Source organism: Oncorhynchus gorbuscha, unplaced genomic scaffold (assembly GCF_021184085.1).
Source record: "Oncorhynchus gorbuscha isolate QuinsamMale2020 ecotype Even-year unplaced genomic scaffold, OgorEven_v1.0 Un_scaffold_13348, whole genome shotgun sequence".
NCBI lineage: Eukaryota > Metazoa > Chordata > Actinopteri > Salmoniformes > Salmonidae > Oncorhynchus > Oncorhynchus gorbuscha.
Window position 1 is genome coordinate 1 of NW_025755535.1, and position 7,651 is coordinate 7,651.

The 7,651-nt window shown below is 40.4% G+C and overlaps 1 pseudogene; it reads left to right on the plus strand.

Annotated features, from left to right (window-relative positions):
- Positions 1 to 157: 157 nt before the first annotated feature.
- On the plus strand, positions 158 to 4,255 carry LOC124030643 (annotated as a pseudogene).
- The last annotated feature ends 3,396 nt before the right edge of the window (positions 4,256 to 7,651 follow it).

Sequence of the window (7,651 nt, forward strand, 5' to 3'; positions counted from 1 at the left end):
AGTTCCAACATATCATGTTGTCGTTGCTTGTCAACGTTGCATCACCAGCAGTCAAAAGTAGGGTGAAAGTTGGTTACGTCATCATGAAAATGAAAGTTGAGAGATGTGGGTATTGACGCTGACGTCCCCATTCACTTTTCATTTGTAGCGCAACAGCAGAAGACAACGGAACAATATGTCGGACTAACTTTGAACGAAACCCACTAAATGAATGTCTTATATGGCTACATTTCTTAAGAAGTGTGGGTTTTATTTCGACTCCGAAGATTTTGTTATCAGACTTTTTTCCTCGGTTCACGCGAAGTTATTAGCAGTTGAAAGTAAAGCTCGCGAATAGCCTTTACTCGCTATAGTAATAGCCTAGCCGGTATCTAAATTGAATAATATTTTCTTGTGTTTCAACTATAATTTAAAGCTGCTTTCAAGGAGAATGTGTATAGATTTACTTGGATTTGTTCGTCCAGGAGACGGGGCAGGCATGGAATTCCAAGTGCTTCATGTGCAAGTCTGGAAAATGAAAGTCCCCGCCTCCGGTAGGTTGATCAGGGGAAATTCTCTATACAGCTTTCCCTTTCCCAATTCCACATAAAACGACTTTACACAGCCAAGATGTTCAAACTCATCTGGATAACTAACAGCGAAACAAACTGCTATTTACAATGTATACAATGCAGAATTGGACGTGCATTTTTCTTATTATTTGCAGTATGCAGAGCGTGTGTCATTGCTGTGACTGGATCCGACACCACTACGGCCTCTTGAGCGCAGAATACCTTTCCCTGCTGGACCAGATGGTGAGTTATCAGCACATTGTAAGAGGAGTCTGAATGTATGTATTATGTATTAAGGACTGCAAAACAAACAACCAAGTAAAATAGTAATGTGTTTCATGTTTAGCATCTGTGTTAGAAAACTGTTAGCCTATATTTGAATGTACATACTAAAAGGGCTCTAAGGCTATAATAACAGAGATATCAAGAGACGCTATCTACATTAAGCCTACTGTACTTGCAGTATAAGCTATACTTTATGTCTGTCTTGATTGCTCTTGAAGTATTTGACTCATGACTTAACACACTATATTGATTGTTTTCCAGGGAGGAGATATCATAAAGCAGAATGCCCCAGTCCTTTTCCCAACATCACTTTTTACAGACATATAGATGATGCTGAGGTAAAGACTAGAATTTTGACTTATCATGTTCTGATATGCTTTGGTATGGCGTAGACCTTGGACTCAATGTTATATTGATGGCATAACGGAAGCCTATACTGTTTCTAATCTTCTATTTATATCTTCCTGGGTAGTTTGAGGACAAAGTCATATTCCTGAAAGAGACCATCTATCAAATCACAAAACTGTTTGATGGGAATATGGAAATCTGTCACCTGGGACAAGAAAAAACCTGGACGATTTCCTCAACATTCTAGAACGCTCAATTGGAGAACCTTAATTCCTGTAAGTAACTAACGGGTCTATTTTAAAGTAGAATCCCTGTTTTGGTCAGGGTCTCCAACCCCATTCTTGAGAGTTACCTTCCTGTAGGTTTCGCTGCACCAACCCCAGTTGTAACTAACCTGATTCAGTTTATCAACCACCTAATTAATCAGGTGTTGTAGATTGGGGGTTGAGTGAAAACCTACAGGAAGGTAGTTCTCCTGAACATTGTTGAGTGCCCTGGTTTAGGTGTAGCCTACTAACTCTACAATTGGACAAATCTACGTATAAAGTGCATATAAAGTATTCAACCCCTTGACTTGTTCCACATTTTGTTACGTTACAGCTTTTTCTAAAATTGATGAAATAGATTTTCCCCCTCATCAATCCACACACAATACCCAATAATGACAAAGCAAAACCGTGTTTTAGACATTTTTGCAAATGTATTAACAATAAAAAACGGAAATATCACATTTACATAAGTATTCAGACCCTTTACTCAGTACTTTGTTGAAGAACCTTTGGCAGTGATTACAGCCTTGAGTCTTATTGGGTATCATGCTACAAGCTTGGCACATCTGTATTTGGGGAATTTCTGTTATTCTTCTGCAGATCCTCTCAAGATCTGTCAGTTTGGATAGGGTGCGTCGCTGCACAGCTATTGTCAGGTCTCTCCAGGGATGTTCGGTCAGGTCTAGTCCGGGCTCTGGCTGGGCCACTCAAGGACATTCAGAGACTTGACACGGCCACTCCTGTGTTGTCTTGGCTGTATGCTTAGGGTCGTTGTCCTGTTGGAAGGTGAACCTTTGCCCCAGTCTGAGGTCCTGAGCACTCTGGAGCAGGTTTCGTCAAGGATGTCTCTGTACTTTGCTCCTGCTCATCTTTCCTCGATCCTGACTAGTCAGTCCCTGCCAATGAAAAACATCCCACAGCATGATGCTGCCACCACCATACTTAACTGTAGGGATGGTGCAAGGTTTCTCCAGATGTGATGATTGGTATTCAGGCCAAATAGAGACACTTGTTTCTCATGGTCTGAAAGTCCTTTAGGTGCCTTTTTGGGAAACTCCAAGCAGGCAGCAATGTGCCTTTACTGAGGAGTGGCTTCCGTCAGGCCACTTTACCATAAAGGCCTGATCGGTGGAGTACAGGTGAGATGGTTGTCTTTTCGATGGCTTTCCCATCCCCACAGAGGAAATCTGAGCTCTTCCCACAGAGTGACCATCGGGTTCTTGGTCACCTCCCTGACAATGGCCCTTCTACCCCTGATTGCTCAGTCGACCTGGCGGCCAGCTCTAGTAAGTCTTGGTGGTTACAAAGTACCCTTTCCCAGATCTGTATCTCAACACAATCTTGTCTCGGAGCTCTGCGGACGATTTCTTCAACTTCATGGCCTGGTTTTTGATCTGACATGCACTGTCAACTGTAGGACCTTAAATATACAGGTTTGTGCCTTTCCAAATCAAGCTCAATCAGTTGAAATTACTTCGGGTGGACTCCAATAAAAGTGTAGAAACATCTCCAGGATGATCCCTCTCACCCCACCCCTATTGTTAAGTGACTGTCCCACTGGATGTCATAAGGTGAATGCACCAATTTGTAAGTCGCTCTGGATAAGAGCGTCTGCAAATGACTTAAATGTAAATGTAAATGAAAACAGGATGCACCTGAGCTGAATTTTGAATCTCAAAGCAAAGGGTCTGAATTCATATGTAAATAAGGTATTTATGTTTTTGCATTGTCATTATTGGATATTGTGTGTAGATTGATGAGGATTTTTTTCTTTAATCCGTTTTGAGAGTAAGGCTGTCACTTAACAAAATTTGGAAAAAGGGAAGGAGTCTGAATACTCTCCGAACTTACTGTATATGGGTAATTACAGATTTTGAGCCATTTTGCGACGTCACATAAATAATACTGCAGTAATGAGAAATGTACATTTCATTCATTCACTCTTTGTAAGCTTTGATTCATATTTCATTATGGCAAATCAAGTTTGATATTTTAAAGTGGAAATTACAATCTTTAGAATCCTTTTCAAACATTGAATACATGTTAAGGTTCCATTTCCTCCGTGCAAAAAAAAAAAATTGATCAAATGAAGATTCTACACCTGTATGACGCTAATGTTTTGTTTAATTTTGTCCAACAGGTATCACCTGCCATGAAACCTGAGAGGAGACTGAAACGGTACTTCAAGAAGTTGAATAGGAAGGTTCTGAGAAAATGAGTTTGGTTTCATATGGCAACATGTTTAATGCATGTAATCAAATGAATATAAACTAGGCTAGGCTAAACTTGAGCAGTGTTCATTAAAAAGAGTGGGTTCTGGGGCCATATGTATCAAGCATCTCAGAGAAGTGCTGATCTAGTATCAGGTCTCCTCTGTCCTTGTTTATAGTGATCCTAAAGACAAAACTGATCTTAAATCAGCACTCCTACTCTGAGAAGCTTTACATTTGGCACCAGTCCTACTCTGTTGTTCAAGACAATATGTTAATTATTTTGCCAAGAGATGTCACCCCTCTAATATTTGACATTTTGGTGTTTTTCAGAACTACAGTGCACAGGCGTGGGAGCTCATCAGGAAAGAGATGAAACGTCATCTGCAAAGATTGGATATCCTTGCAGCACAGATGTACTGATCATCCAGACTCATTTCAGAAGCTACGCCCTTACCAGTTTAAAAAGCATGAATACAATCATGTGGGACCCTGTCAGTCTATTTATTATATTTAAATCCATAAATTATTGTTTTTTATTTTTATAATTTATAATTTATATTTTGTATTTCCCTTTTGTACATGTGTTGAACTGAACTGTATTGCCGGTCTACTTGAAAAACCAGTGAAAAAATGATATTGCTAAATGTGAATAAAAACGTATTTTGTACAAATTTTCCAAATTTCATTCTTGTCTGAAACCAATGAGTGTGGATTTATAACATCTCATCTAACCATCATAAGGGATGCACATTAAACTTGTTGCTGATTAGTCACATATTAATTTCTACTTGAAGTTTATGTATGTAAGGGTTTTCCTGTGGTGAAGGAGAAGGACCAAAGGCAGGTGGTGGTTATTCATGTTCTTTAATAAAGGATCTAGACATGAAATAACTAACAAAACAAGAAATGTGCGAAAACCTAAACAGTCCTATCTGGTGCAAACACAGAGACAGGAACAATCACCCACAAACACACAGTGAAACCCAGGCTACCTAAGTATGATTCTCAATCAGAGACAACTAATGACACCTGCCTCTGATTGAGAACCATACTAGGCCGAAACTTAGAAATACCCAAAACCTAGAAAAACAAACAGACTGCCCACCCAACTCACGCCTGACCATACTAAATAAATACAAAACAAAGGAAATAAAGGTCAGAACGGACAATGTATGATTGTACTTTTGTTTCTTTATGTAACTGTTTTTACTGTGTTTTTGTACTTTGTGAGTGTTGCTGTTCATGTTTTTCCTGTTTGTTTTATGTGTGGTAATCACACAAGGGCAGGTGGCTGAAGGGGTGGGGAGATCTGGGTGAGGAGTAGAGGATAATCTGGGGACCAGGAACTTTAGCTCCCACTTGACCTTGTGGATTTTTCATTTATAAAGTCTGTCCATGGTACTAAACAATTGTATGTCTTACTACGATTGGAGGAGAAATAAGAAAAAAGACAAAATGGAAAAAGAGACAAAAAAACAAGCAATACTTTTAATGGATAATAGTTTAGTCCCCTGAACGAGGCAGGGTGCTGGTGGGCACACAGGAGGTGTGGCAAGGATCGGACCAATATGCGGCATGGTAAGTGTCCATTGTATTTATTAAGAACACTCAACATGAACACAAATACAAAACAACAAAGTGAACTGGCAACGAAACAGTCCCGTGTGGCACAAACACTGACACAGGAAACAATCACCCACAAAATACCCAAAGAACATGACTGCCTAAATATGGTTCCCAATCAGAGACAACGATAAACACCTGCCTCTAATTGAGAACCAATCTAGGCAACCATAGACTTACATAAACACCTAGACTTGGGACCACCCCATAAACATACAAAACCCCTAGATCCAGACAAAACACACAAATCCCCCATGTCACACCCTGACCTAGCCAAAATAAAAAATAAAACAAATATAACTAAGGCCAGGGCGTGACAGTACCCCCCCCCCCCTCAAAGGTGCGGAGTCCCTGACTGCACACCTAAATCCATAGGGGAGGGCCTGGGCGGCTCTAGCGCGGGACGTGGACCCCACTCCACCATAGTCTTAGTCCGTTCTTGTGGAGGGGGGGAGGTTTGCAAGTCGAAGAACACCATCCCAACCGTGAAGCACATGGGTTGCAGCACCATATTGTGGGGGTGCTTTGCTGCAGGAGACTGGAGCACTTCACACAATAGATGGCATCGTGAGGCAGGAAAATGATGTGGATGTATTGAAGCAACATCTCAAGACATCAGTCAGGAAGTTAAAGCTTGGTCGCAAATGGGTCTTCCAAATGGACAATGACCCCAAGAATACTTCCAAGGTTGTGGCAAAAGGGCTTTTAAGGACAACAAAGTCAAGGCCTTCACAAAGCCCTGACTTCAATCCTATTGAAAATTTGTGGGCAGAACTGTAAAAGCGTGTGTGAGCAAGGAGGCCTTCAAGCCTGACTCAGTTACACCAGCTCTGTCAAGAGGAATGTGCCAGAAATCACCCAACTTATTGTGGGAAGCTTGCGGAAGGCTACACGAAACATTTGACCCAAGTTAAACAATTTCAAGGCAATGCAACCAAATACTAATTGAGTGTTTGTGAACTTCTGACCCACTGGAAATGTGATGAACGAAATAAAAGCTGAAATTTTTTTTTCTCTCAACTATTATTCTGATATTTCACATTCTTAAAATAAAGACCAAAGATAGGGAATTTTTACTTGGATTAAATGTTAGGAATTGTGAAAAACTGAAATGAATTGTTTTTGGCTAAGGTGTATGTAGTCTTCCGACTTCAACTGTACATTGGGATGATGCAGTTTAGACATTGTTTGCTCATTGACGTCTTACACATTCTAAATTATACAGTTCTACATCGTTTATATGTCGGCTAGACATCAACATTCTATTATGATATCTTGGCAACATCTTCCTAATGTACAAATACTCTTCAAACTACATAGCCCCTACCCAATTCGATAACGCAAGCCAAAGGTGTCTAATATTACTGGGGAGAAAACTCAGGGGAAACTGATGACATCACACAACTTGTGTAAAACAGCTGGGAAAACCCCAAAATGCGTCCACCGCAGACGTGTCATGGGACATAAGAAGAAGTTTCAGGACCATTAACAGGTATCACTACTAGCACTAAAACGCATGAAGACGTGAGCCACTTCAGCACATTGGACGTCGCCACACAGTAAAGATTCTATCAGTGGTTCTGTGTTGTGGCTGCAGCCCTTTTGCTACTGTTATTGCCATGTTTGTAAAACTATAGGCAATAAATTGATGATATATGTGACGGGAAATATCTCTCTCGGACTCTTTGCTATCACGTTTCAAGTGTCCCTCTTATGATTCATGGCTGGTCCCCAATATAATTTTCTTATTTTTATACATAAGGCCTACAACTAAGGCTATATCAAATAACACCAAGTCCTGTATTTATAAAGCATCTCAGAGAGTAGCATTGCTGGTCTAGGATCAGTTTTGCCTTATAGATTATAATGAATGGACAGAGGGGGTCCTGATGCTAGATCAGCACTCCAACTCTGAGACGCTTTATGAATGAATGCAGCAGAATAATTAGGCTACATCTGAAATATTAGCCTATAACATGACATATCAATATGAAACCACCTATTACATCTTATCAAGACCCTGATGGAACAGGTGTGTTCGTACTGGGTTGAAACAAAAGCCTGCACCTCCTCCTGCTTGTCTCCAGGACCGTGCAGACAGTTTTGGTGACCACTTTCCTACAGTATATGATCTGTACATTTGAACAGGCTTTGCATTTTATGAATTAATCAAAATATTTTATAGAAAAAGGAGCAATAAACCAATGCCAAGATTTTACCTTGCATAGTCATTCAAAAACGTGCACAACACTATGACACATACACACACACGCACGCACGCACGCACACACACACACACACACACACACAACAGTAGAATAGCCCTGTAAAAACGATTGACTCTGTAGGGAAAATATCCCTG